At 32.5% G+C, this 14406-nt stretch overlaps 1 protein-coding gene across 1 annotated transcript in view; it reads left to right on the top strand.

Moving 5' to 3' along the window:
• Positions 1-5422: 5422 nt before the first annotated feature.
• Positions 5423-14406, top strand: part of LOC126847403 (AF4/FMR2 family member 1) — a 158906-nt gene continuing 149922 nt past the window's right edge. The window contains exon 1 of the mRNA XM_050587603.1: positions 5423-5486. The gene's annotated coding sequence lies outside the window, so the exon portion shown is untranslated. The remainder of the gene's footprint in view (positions 5487-14406) is intronic.

Raw genomic sequence — 14406 nt, forward strand, 5'->3', positions numbered from 1 at the left:
AATTATTATCCTAAGCTACTCAGGGACAATTCCTAGGTGATATGTCATTGATTTATGTTGTATTTTGTTTAGTAATCTTATTAATGGTAACATAAAGGGATATTCTTATATTTTTAAGGGGCAAAACATATCAATGATCAAGGAGCCATTTTAAATGTACCAAATAGTTAAGGGTCTTCTTCTTATGGTAGGTATTAAACCCTTATGGTTGGTTTTGCAGTTGGACAAGCGCTCTCCATTCTTCCCTGTTCCCAGCTAACCTCTTTAGTTCGGTGTAGCTTGATAGTCTGGCATCGGAAATCATTTGTTTGACAAATGAAGTTCTTGGACGTCCTTGGCCTCTTTTACCTTAAATTTTCCCTTCTATTATTGTATAAATTAGTTTATTTTCGTGCCTTAACATGTGACCAATCATGTTCCACCGTCTTGCTTTGATGGTTTTGAATATCTCTCTGCGTTCATCTATTTCACTGAGTATACTTTCGTTGGTACGGTGTTCTATCCAACTCACTCGCAGCATCCTTCTCCAACACCACATTTCAAAGCTTTCGAGGGTTCGTTGTTCTGCCTTATTTAGTATCCATGTTTCGCAGCCACACTCCATACATGTACTTTTATGAAGCGTTTCCTCACCCTAATACTCATGCTATTGAAGCATAACAATTGTTTCTTATTCATAAATGCTGACTTCGCCTGTGCGGTTCTGGATCTTATTTCCAAGACGACAGCTGCGTGTCTTGGTTGATTAAACTGCCTAGGTATTTAAAATGTTCCACTTGTTCAAGCAGCCGATCCCCTGCTTGGATATTAATTCTACGGATTCGGTCTGATTTTAAGTTAAGGGTAAACGAATATTTAGTTTTTGTAGTTAGAAAACATTTAAAATTATTTTTCTCTTGAGTTTTGTGCGAAAATTTGATAAAAAATTACATTCGTAGAAGTCATTTTCTGGCATTGGTATTAGTTGAGATTATGTGGCACTATTTTAAATATAATACCTTTTGCATAAAAGTATAGAAATTAATTGTTACCAATAAAAGTTACCAACACTAAATGTCTGTGATTTTTACATAATAGTTACTATATTTACATATTATATTGGACTGATTAAAATTTTTTTTTTAGAAATCCTCCTTACTTACTCTATGGGACTAAAAGGCTATTTTTAAAAAGTATATTTATTAGAAAATTAGTTAGATTTATTAGATAAACTAAACATAAGTAAAGATGTAAACGCTTATAATATACCTAATTACAAAAAAAAAAAAAGAAATCGGGTCGGTAGACACCTTGAAAAGTGTCTTCGCATTTTAGTCTTAATTTGTAATCATATTGACTCTTGCCTTTCCCCATAATATTATGTCATTAATCATTATTATAGATATCATTTATAATATCTCATTTTGAATGCAATAAGTATAATAAGGAAATAAATGGCAGTTTGTTTCTAATTTCTATTATACATATACATTTAACCGGAAAGCATGAACCGTATATGTATGATACACACAGGTTGTACTTTTTATAGAGTAGTGCGGAGTGACTTATTAAAAAAAATAATGCAAATGCGGGCGTACATTAAAAAATGTAATTTTTATTTCCGGTATGTTTGTTCACAATACAGCATTCGAACGTCTAACAATTTATTTTGAACTCGTTTTGTCATTTTGTATAATTTGTAGGGTTATGGGACACGGGTCATCTACCGTTTTTATGGATAAGTCACTAAATGATTATTGTTCACACCGACTGAACGGTAATCGATACAAAAATATTTATGGCTTTCAGCTGCGGTAGATGACAATATGTCGAGGCCAAGATAACTTCAATAAGTACATCTGAACTCTGGCGTTGGTTCATACAACACGATTCAGGAGTAGGTACGGTATTCAATGTAACTATAAGTTACTGAACTGTATTTTTTCTGGTTTTCTGGTAGAAAATTCCTTAACCTTCTTTCATTATAAAAATAAGTAACGTTATTAATTGTATTTTTAAAACGAAAACAATTTGTAGAAAATCGCGTTGTACAAGTCCTCTGCGCAGCCCGTTGAAAAAGGTTGTATATACCTTCTCGTTTCTTCTTTAGGATTGTGTGTACATCATGAATATAGACAAGAACATTAATTGTACTCTCATAAGATTCAATTCGGAAAAACGTTTAGGTAAAACATGCATTACTTATAAGTGAAAGTAAACATCATATAGCGACAGTAGACCTCTTTAACGTGTACCTTAACAACGTCACACGGTCAAGAGGTCTACTGTGAGTGACTTTTCTATTTGGAATGTTCATGATCAAGCATTAAATAGTATAACACTTATATTATTGAGGGCTGGTACAGCACATTTCAAAAATTTACCACCATTAATAAATTTAGAAGTTTTTAGAGCAAATTAAAAAAAAGCCAACGAGACAGCGAAATTTTAATTATTCAACTTTTAACTGATCTCAGTAGTGTGCGACGGTCTTAAATTATACAATATTTACAAGGAATTGGCCATAAACTGACCATATATGCTGAAGAAATTGTATAAGGCTTGAAAAATGAATACACAATTAATTTACCTACAATTTTTTTTGCGTAGTTTAGTGGTAGACCTATAATTTGTAGACGTGAAGTTACCTAATTGGCGTGCGACTGTATTTCAAAAATGTTTGAAATTTTGATCACACATTCTTTTGACCAATGTAAGGTAGATATTATAATATAGACCTCCTGACATCAGCCCTTCTGCTTGTGGCCTTCTGACCTTTAACCGTTTTTAAATGTACACTTAATACACAATGTTAACGGATATACAAAAATTGTCTCTTCTTTTGTAGTACTAAATTTAGTCAAAATTCTATATCGCATCTAATATACATACTACTAATCCATTACTATAATACATTTGTTAATCTATATACTAAGTACGTACGTACTTTGATAATTATTTATCTCCGGTAGGCGAAACTCGTGAATATGTAAATACGCACCGTGTGTATAGGTATGACATACAGTATACATATATCTATTAATATATTACACTAGTATAAAATAACGTGCGAACTGTGGTATTAATACAGTACACAAACGTTTATGTAAACATATATAAAATATAAATAAATGTAGTATATAATATGAATAATGTACATAATATGTGGGTATAAAAAAACTATGATTTATAAAAACCAACAATTTTAAATGTATACTCTTCAACAGGCTTCAATGTATAATAGTCGAGTTTTAATTTAAGCAATTATAAATAATAAAAGGAACTTCCGTTTTTTTTTCTCAAAATAGGTAAGTTATATTTGATTTTTAAGTAGACATAAATAATTTTTACTTCGCCTAATAGTAGACCAAGATTCTTTTTTTATAAATAACAATAAATATGTTGATTAATAAATGTGTTGTACAACAGAAAATACAAACATTATCAATCTGTGATACTACTAATTATTTATTACATTTTTCTTGAAATAATATTATTTTTGTTAGTTTTTTCAAAGATTAATATTATAATATGTATGTCAATAGTTTATCGCGTTATCGACAAACACACTAGCCCTACAGCAACAAATTTGTTTTTATAGGAGATAAAATACTATTTACAAAATGTTATTTATGTATTTATTTTTGCGAGCTATAGTATGTATCAACGTTTATGAAAATATGTTAAATAGGTTATTTTTTTATATATTATGATAATATTTTTTTTATTATATTTTAATAATATTTAAACAGCGTTTTTGGAATTTTGCCTTGTAAGTACATTATAGGTATACACTGACCCTGTAGAATACAAAAACATTACTGCCTATTGGGGAGCAAGGACTCCGAACTCATGTAAAAATACGGAATCAATACATTCAATTGGAGTATTACTAGACATGCCATTGCGGTTGCACCATGTTGGGAGACCCCCAACTTAGAAAAAGCACACCATTACAACGTTATCTCGAAAGCTTCTATACAAGCAAACGAGTTTTGGCGGTTATCAAAATTACTAAAAATATGACGACATTCTTTTAATTTTTCTTCTATGAGCCAACTGCCAAGAACTATAATACTTAATACTTAATACTATGTCTGAACTAAATTTTTTTTTTAAACAAAAATCCAATATATACTTAAACTGAAAATAAAATAAGGTATAATTATTTACATTTCGCGAATATGACATGCATTTGTTTAGATTATTGTAAGGTTTTATTGATTTTTGTTGCCCGAGAGCAAACCTGAAATTATAATATATGTACTTTAACGTCTTTCTATGCGTTATAATAGTTTAATCGAAGAATGTTTTAACACGTTTATGTTAATACGTATTATTGGATATTTAAAAAAAATCAACGTTTTTATGCAAACAGCGGAAAGATTTTTCCGAATGCGAATTATGAGTTATGAGAATAACATTAAAATACATTCCGTTGGCCATTGCGTTTAACCATTAATGAGGCAAAACAACACACAATAAACTTTCGTACTGATAATACGCTACGCGCGTCATGTTGAAGTGTTCTTTGAGATGCTGGTAAAACAATTTCAAATTATAAAAACATGGTTTATTTGTTTTTTAAATTAAAACACTTTTATTCGATGAACGGTTCTTGCAATGAAAGTTGGACGACAACGTTTATCTTTTAGTAATTGCCAGTTGCGGATCTTTAGTTGCGTCAAGCAACTGTTTATGTAATGTTAACGACGTTGTCCAGGGCTAGTCACATGTCGCAAGTCTGCGGAGAGTTCTCGTGAGTCTTATGTGCGTGATGCGTTTGCGGTGTTCAACAAAATACATCAATCCAACGTTTTACATATGGTGAACTATACCCTGTTCGCTGAGAGAACATGCCGGGTTTGTGCATGTAGACTGAAGACTAAGCAGCATGACTAAGGCTGGCAGACAGGGCGGACTTCAGGGGGAACGACGCTAGTCACACTGAGTGCGGCGCGGGGATGCGCAGAACAGTCAATTTTCGTCGGGTCGCGGCCTGCTCTCTCGGCGAACAGGGTATAGACGTTTTTATTTCAGTTTTAAATTTGATAAAGTTCCGGGGAAAAAGATAACATAGGGATTTGCTCTCTCTCTCTGCCCATAGTTGAGGCCTTTTATATTATTGACACATATTTGTTGGGGCATTTTTTTTCCATAAACCGGCCGACGATAGGAGTGAGGACGAATAGCTGGTGGCGACTCGGCGAAACGTTTGCGTCCCACCACTGCGACAACCGCAGCAAAACGACCGCTTGCCGCGGCTGTTCCGCGATAACGCAGTCGACGTTTGCTCTCGCAGTGTCCGCCGCCGCCGCCGCCGCCGTCTCGCCGTCCACAACGCACCGCAGCCGCAGTCGTCGCCGCCGCTGACGTTTTGTGGCGCGCGCGCGCGTGTGTGTGTGTTTGTGCGCGTCAAAAAGGGTTGAAGAGGGACACTGACCTTCCCCTACTATTCCCCTTCAGCGTGTGTAGACCAGGGACAAGGTCGCCAAAGGAATTTCACGGTAACGAACCGTACACGTGTCTTGATTAATTTTTAGTTTATTTATTTTTTTTTTTTGAACTCAGCGTTCACCGCGTGTAAACATTTTGAGAATAATACAACGCGACACTCTAAAGTGCACTTATCGACTGCGCTGGTGGGGGGTGGTTTAACATTATATGTATACATAAAGCGTACAAAAAGCTTTAAAACGGAACACAACCCTTGTCGTGCCGTTAACACTGACTTATGACCCCTGGGTACGTTTACCTTTACCGAGTACAAAACGACAGCTGTGGTGTAGGTGATGTCGAGACGGACTTTTTCGACGAAAGCACACGTCACCGCCCATTGTACCAATCAATTATTCAGTTCGCTGTAAATATTCAATAAGTACAACGTCTTGCCTGTTCCTATTCTAATTTACGCGGAAACCTATCATTAATAAGATACCGTCGCGCTATTATAGTAGTAATGTACAGCTTGTGTTAATACTAATTGTCTATTAAACGAGAATTTGTATACGTTTTAAACATATTAAGTGATGAGAACCAAAAGTGAACACAAGCAACACCTTTTATTCAAAAACATGTTTTGGTCCTAAAATATTTGTCAATGAACCCTATTTTTATCTGTGTTCGGTTTACAATTTTTCATAATTTTTCGAAAGAGAAATACTGAAGAAAACTACTATGACCATCGCTCATAAGAACATAATATAGCATGAAAAATAGTTTTCTTTTTCCTCTACCGTGAAGTTTGGTAAAAGTCACCCTTATGATTCTTATCACTTCATATCCAACACGTTGACTCAAATTACAAACAACTATATACAAGTAAAATGTCATAAAAATTACTTACACTTAAAATTAATTGTATTACATGTGAATTAATAGAATCTGAAAAATCCGATTGTAGTTCAAATTGGCCAATTTGCGAGTTTACTTAAGTTATTTTCTGTCTTAAGCACATTTTGGGTTTGTAAATAAATTACATATAGTTTTACACATAGTATATATATATATATATACTATTGAGTTTAACTAGAACAAAAGTAGATTGTGTATGACAAACTGATGGTATTGATATTCAATTTTTAAAGCTTGTATACAAAACGACCACGGTGCTGCGGTCATCCATTCGAGCCTCTCGAGTTCCTTTTAACGAAAGCTCTATACCTATTTAGGCTGGTGGCAATGATGCTGTACTTAGTTTGATTTCGAAACTGCAACCAAATTGTAGACATAATTGTGACTGTGGCGAGTAGTAATTAAGTGATGGATTTTTTTGCTTTTGTGCGGAATTCATTACTTTATAGCAGGAAACAAGTCTAATTGGAGACGACCTCGTATCTCGATTTTCACACCGTCCAAGGTCGTTTCGCTTCCCTATCTGCTGTCATAATGTTATGGTCGTGCAGGCAAACAGTAACCTGTCTCATATAGTGAGTAACCACTGGTTACACTGACTACCGCGTACAACAGCAGCATCACACATGATCTGTGCAAGTCAAACAATTATATTATTGTCCACTAATAATTGTGCCGAATCTATTCGCGTTTATACACTAAGTAGAAACTAGAAGTGATGTCGTCTTTGTGTTCGTTTGTTCTGTAACGAGTTGCTTTCTTTTTAATAATTGCCATTATAATGAACTTAATTGCATTACTCATTCCGACCTCGGTACTAAATTGTAATAAAGAAAACATGTTCCATTGTCGCGTCTTTATTGCAATCCGTTCTCCGAGTGAAAACTAATCGAACACCTATTTGCGCATAAATAATATTTTCTAACCGGGCGTTTTAATAATAACTACAAAAAAATAAACTTGTCCAACAATAAAAGGTTTAATATTTCGTAGGCTTGGAAACTAAAGGTTCTATATCGACGTTACATAATTATTGTTTAGCAGAGCATTTTTAAGGTTTGATTACATTTATTTCATACTTTCGCCGAATCGATTTTAATTATTTCTATTTAATTAAATCCAAATGTATAGTGATTTATTCTTTTTTTTCAATAAAACTGTAATTAAAGTTATGAAAAATAAAAAACCAAAAAGTTGAAAAATTACCTCATTAAAAGATTTTAAGTTTTATAACTTGACCCCATTTTGGGTTTACGCGAGCGAAAATGTACGTAATAACTAAATGAAAAACTGGTTTAAGAAAATGTAAGGTACTTGTAAATAATTGTTTTTTCATCGGTTTAACAATGGCAGGTAATAAACAATTACATTTAAGTAATTACATTTTTTTTTAACATTTAAATCGGTCTCGTACAATTTTATAACATCTAGTAATTTGTAGTAACTTTTCATTATCGAGTATACATCTTATTTTTATTATCGTTCTTTATCCATAAAATTAACTTGAATTTAAATAACAACCACAGTTTTAAGAAGAGTCAGGTGCATCGTAGTTCAGCGGCTGAGAGTAATATTATTATATTTTTTTGTTGCTAAAAATTAAAGAAAACATTTTCTGTGTAATTATTGTACGGCCAATTGTGGGCAGGTTCTTTGTACGTGTGCTTTGCATTACACGTTGAAAGCGGCACCGCTAGTTGCAGCTATTAACATTTTATATTTCATCTTGCGAAATTATGCATACTGGTAAATAATATAACGGATAATATTGTTCAGTATTTGCATGCCACTCGTGTCGTCACGGCGTTTTCCTCTTTATTATTATTATTTTTTCTTTTTATCAGAAATGCCTTCGCGTAGATTTCCATTGGGAGTTTCCGCGATTATATTCGGAATATTAATGTAATAAATATTATTAAGTCCTTCTGGTGCGATTAAAATAAAAAAAAAAGAAAGAAAAAAAACTGATTGCGAAACAACATCAGCCATATAAGTACGGTATGGACCGCGGTCGACGGTGGCGCTCGCCAACACGTTTTAAAAAACCTTGAAACTATTTCCGTTCTAGAAATAAAACAAAAAGTGTCACCTGCTTGAAAATCAGTTTTCCTGCTCATTTGCGCTGGGCTGTTATACTCGTACATAGTAATTCATGCATATTGTAAGTCGTACGCCAAAGTCCAAAGGTCATCGGTTGTACGAAAATCGACAAACGGATGTGGCGCGCGTTTGAATTTGGTTTTACCTTTACCGGTTCTTGTACCTATCGTATGTATAGATATCAAATTATACATATATATATATATTTGTACACATTATATTGCACCGTGGAGGTCAACGGCCGTCCTTGGCTATCGTACGGACATAGGATTTGTGTTTTATATTCAAAGAATCGCGGTAAACTCCCTAATTTTAATTATTACACCGTGGAAGGGTAACAACAGCTGTACCACTGAAATTATTCTAGTCCAGAATGGTTTTTATGTATTATACAGTGTTATGGCCTCTGATGCAACCGCGGAGCGGTTATTATGAATAATATGTATCGTTTTTTTTTTTTTTTTTATTCTCGATATAGTCTGATAAAATTATTTACAAAAATTGTACGTCAATTACACAATTTTCTACTATGGAAAATCGTCAAAACACCCATAACCTACCAACAGAGCCGTATTTTAGTGTTTTTACACATGTACACACGGTCAGATAAACGATTGAACCGGAACGCACCGGCACGACACGGAAGTATATAGAATAAAAAAATATGTTCAAATAAAAAGTGACCGTTAGACAACGCGGTAGATCCGGGCTCGACCATTAGGAGAGAGAAGGATCCACAGTTTTCGGGTAATCGGAAACGCTCGTTGAGGATTTCACAACTGCTAAACACACACATATATAGCATGTCCCAAGACGGTTTGTACGTCGCTGCAATTTCTCCCAAGGACAAACGATGATTTTTCAGATCGCTCGAAAATTATTGTTTCTTTTCACACGCACAACGATTGGTTGTAGACATAATATGAGAGAATTCATTAAAAATTTAGTATCAATATAATTACAAAACCGTTTTATTAAACTAAAATAAAAAGTTTAATTAACTGTACAAAAAAGTACAATTTGTATAAAGGGTCTGTTAGAATAATTGACTATGTTTAGTCTCACTAACCCCTCCTAATTTCCGTCTATGGTTTAAGATATCAGTTGAAAAATGTCCAAATGTCCTACTATAAATGCAAACGCTTTAGGTTAAGTCTAAAAAAAAAAAAAAGGTTTACATGTTTAACCGCAAAAAAATAATTGATTAATATTTTTATATAGGTATTCATCAAGATCATAATATGATTATGTTAATTCATAACGGAGGGTTAAGGTTTGCTTTAGTTGCTAAACTGCTGAGTTTTACGACCATTTGGTATTTTATGTTGTATAATATGCTAATTGGTAGTTAATTCTCAGTCAGCCAATGCCAATTTTCGGACCTAAGATTATGGTAGACGAGTAGCCGGGAAAAGTACTTACTTAAACATTGCAATGGCCAATGAGTAAACTCTGACAAGACAAGCGCTGTGCATAGCTTTAATGTAGAAACCGTAATAGTCGGGTCATTTTCTTTTTGTTCTCTATCCCACACACGTGTCCTCAACGATCGTAATGAGGCGTCGAAATTGATAATTCTCTATTGTGTTTTCTACGGTACAAAAGGCGAAACTTATTTTTTGTTTGCAAATATTGTTATTACATAAATACATAATTTTTTTTTCTGCCGAGCTGTTACTAAATGTTTACAATAAATTAATTAGCAAGTGCGAACCGAGTGCAGTTTTACAATAGTAACACTACAACAGTGTATAGTAATAATGTTTCGATGCTTATGCAAACACCAGTGCTTATGCGAGGCGATAATTTAATTATGTAATTATATTCTGCAATATGTTTTATTTTCTGTAATGTTCGAACTATAAATTATCTTAATCATATTATGAGGCTTGTTGATTGAAAAATTTTAAATTACAAGACATTTAGGACTTTATCTACGACAATGTCTTTTTAGTGTTTGCTATCATTGATTCTATATTATATTATAATAATAGATATATAATCTATATTAGTCTTAATTGTGAATTGTGATGAAAAAAAATTTAATTCTGTAACCATCAGATTAGGACTTTATTAACCTACCCTCATTCCCAGATTAATCGGTATGACAATTAGTCTCGAGGGGTTCCTATAGAATCTAAACAAGTATGGATAATGTGTTTGAACGTAGGCGGTAGGACATTACCGGCGTTGTATAAATTTATCACAATTTACTAGTAAAAATAAAACCCAAGCATTCGGTAGACTGATTTTTTTGCCACAAAGCCGATGGGGTTTTTAACGTGCACAGGTGTTCAGTAAAACGCTTTTTTGTGTATTCATATAATATGTGTGTTTATGTATTTTCCACATATTTGAATATCAACGACCGATATTGTCCGCCGCACTTGTTCAAATTTTTATCAACGCTTAGTTGGAATAAAAAAAAAGGTACATATTATGTCTACAACATATCCTACATATTATTATTACACACAAAACTAGTAAAATATTGTATTGGCCGTTATTGTGAAATTAATAAGTATTGTGGACGATGATCTACAGTAAACTGCAGTGTCGGCCTAACGTGGAGTGTCGAAAAAGCGGTTATCTATCTGCATAGTAAAAATTGATCATTAATAGTCGTTAAGGTGCATTTGTAATTGTATTAAATTCGATTTTGATTGGTATGCAAAAGTGCATGACGGTTAATTGTAAAATAACATAATCCCAAATCTAGTCTTTGTTTTGCTTTTAGCAAATTAAAGTGGTTTTGTACATATAATTACAACGGACACAAATGAAATTGTCTAACGTCGCAAGCATACATGTGTGCAGACAACTGTCAACTGTACAACGTTTGTTTTGTTAAAATTACAAATTGCTTTGTACAAATTATTTTTACTTCGATGGCAAAATGTGTACGTACAATTGTCAAACCAATCTTCCAAAACACTAGATGTATCAATAGATATATGAACAAGATAATAATAAAAATGTAATAATACCTCCGGCGTATTTGATAATGTCGATTTAATCGAATAAGGAAAATATTATAACCTACCGTATCAGTACAAAAAGTTCCAATGGGTCAGTAACAGAAAGAAACACATCACTGAAAAATTACTTTCTTCTCAGCTTCGTATCGAAGCTATACAATAATTATAATAATCTAACATGAATATAATATTTTTTGGACTGGATACAAAAAAAAATTGACCATTTTTTTCTGTCAGTTTGTAATATTTATACTAGTCGCTACGTAACCTTCCTTTGGTCTAGTAATGTTCCATTGTTTTTAATTAAAGCATTCAAATCACTATTTGATCATTATAATATTAATTGAGTTTAAAATTTCATAGGATTTCTGAAATTTTCAAAGAAACTTATCCAATATTTCAAAGGAATACAAGCAGTTCAATTGTCTGATGTGCCTATTGGCTAATTGTAACACTTGTTCTATTTCGATAAGTCTATTCAGCATTTTCATAACTTCAATGATACTTAACAAAAGAGACGCCAGCATTTGTAGTTGTTATTGGCAATAGGTTAACAAAGGAAATCAAAATACTAATGGAACTTGGGTAGGTTAGGTTTTCATTTCTCTCTGATGGCCACCGCCTTCGGAGACGAGTACAACTGTAACTCCAATAGAAATTATTTTTATGGCTGATCGACAGATTGATAATTATGAGAAAATTTAAGTTATAATAATAATATAAGGAAATAACAAAAAAACAAATTATTAAATGTTTATTTAGTAAAAAAAAACAGAATTTTCTCTGCTACACGGAAAAACATAGTCAACATATCCATGGTTTTTGGGCTTACAAGTCAATACAATTGATTAGGTTGTATTGATCTAACCTGGTTCAATTTTAAAAATATAAAGACAACGCTTTTTCATCCGCAAAAATATTTGTTTGGTATCTAGCTCAAAAACACAACCATGTTAAAAATGAATACAAAACATAGTATACATTTGTATATTTTAAATTTGTTTGCTGCATTTTTGGATAGGCTCCGGTGGTGTTTTGGGTAGTCTAAATTGCTCCAAAGTTGCAAATCTCTTTCATACCACGTCTCGTTTAATATATATATATATATTTTTTTTTTAAAGGAAGGTGAAATGTATATTATTTCAACCTAATTTTACCAGAGCTAGACTATGTGTATAATAATTTAAAAAAAACATAATGTAACGTAAACTGGTGATTATTTATTACAGCAGTACGTGCAATTCAATTAAACATCATATTAGTACACTGCATCGTATTGTGTACTGTGCATATTGTGGTTTTTGTATGCTTAAGGTCGAAAGTAACGGGTCATCTCAAGGTCCACCTGTTCGCGCTTAAGACCGACTTGCAATTTATTATAAAAATGTAAAAAAATGGGGGAAAAACTAGATCTCCGTAAACGCGCCAAATGCATAGAACCCCCATTGTATGTTTTTACTTTTCCTCACCATTGCAATAGTATAATATTATTATGTTGTATAGTGTACACTATGTCTATATAGTTGTTACGCGATTTATTTGTTCATGCAAATCAATCGAGTGACGCATTGTATACAAATATATATATATATATATATATATATATATATATATATAGTATCTAGTACAAGTACCTAGTTATAATATATTTCCTACAATGTTGCCGCTTCTCAACCTACAATCAACATATGCTATTATAGACACATATATCCGTGCAATCGTTACAACAATATTATTTGTGTATACATAATAAAGTTATTCTAAAAAAGTTGATTTTTTCGACGACCGTGGTTCGTGCGAGGAAAAAAACAAATTTCCCTATAATAATAATAGTAAGAGTTTGTGCAATGGCATTAATTGTCCTAGCATTATGTTATTTATAATAAGCTTTTTTTTGCCATATTTTAAAAGTAATTGAGGGAAAACATAATGCTAACTCACAAATGACAAAATATTTAGCAATTGTCTGATCAGTGCTTACAATTATAACGTAGGTCCTAAATGGACAATACCATATTTACTAAATGTTGGTAAATGTATTACATGACTAAAACATTTACATGTATGAATATTTTACAAGTACAAATTAAATTATTAATTTAGATTTCAATATTATACAACGTTTAAAAAATATATTGATGTACTATTTTGGATCAGTTAATTATTTTGGCATGTATAATAATTAATAACTAATAAGTTTATTACGATTTGCATTTGTTCAAAAAAAAAAGTTTTGCTCATTGTCAATTATTAATGTTTGAAGTATTAAGAACTTTACATTGTAAAATATATAATCATAATATTATTCTTTGTAACGTTAGGCTTGTGAACGATGAACAAATTAAAATCATATTTTTTTTTTGCGTTACATAGGTACGTCGTTTAAAAACAAATCGTTCCTATTATCTTATTAAAGAGATGCGTTTCCATTAGTTAAAGCTGCCAATTTCATGTCTATATCTTGAGGTACAATTAAAAATCAAGAATGTTTTATTTCACAAGCAATTATCTCGGCACTTGAACACATGTACATGTGTATGGATGTTTATGTTTATCGTTGTTATTGTTATGTTTTTAGTTTGCAATATGTGTATGTTAGTTCGGTGTTCCCCTTCTGCCTACTGCAATTTTAAAATGTCATACCGAAGAGCTGCATGGTGTGTTGCACACGAGCAGCGGTTTTTTTATGCATCACAACCGAGTAATGTAAACAATAATATGAAATAAATATTAACCCGGATGGACGCTTTGATAGCAATTGTAATTATATTGCCACAGACATTGTACTACCCCACATTTCCAGTTCTAAAAAGCAATTACTCCTAATCGGCTCATTCATCTTGCCGAAAAGCGGCAAATAGTCGATAATAATTCAATATTAAATTGACTGTTAAACTTCTGTTGACGCGTGAAAACCGTTCCATTTGTCTGGTGTAGACGGAATGCTGTTATTTATAATGAACGTATTAAATAAAGTCTAAACTTTGAAGTTCAA

Source organism: Adelges cooleyi, unplaced genomic scaffold, assembly GCF_023614345.1.
Source record: "Adelges cooleyi isolate 19-005CV unplaced genomic scaffold, UGA_ACOO_1.1 ACOO_flye_CR_arks_rails_tigmint_CR_PRNA_108, whole genome shotgun sequence".
Lineage (NCBI taxonomy): Eukaryota > Metazoa > Arthropoda > Insecta > Hemiptera > Adelgidae > Adelges > Adelges cooleyi.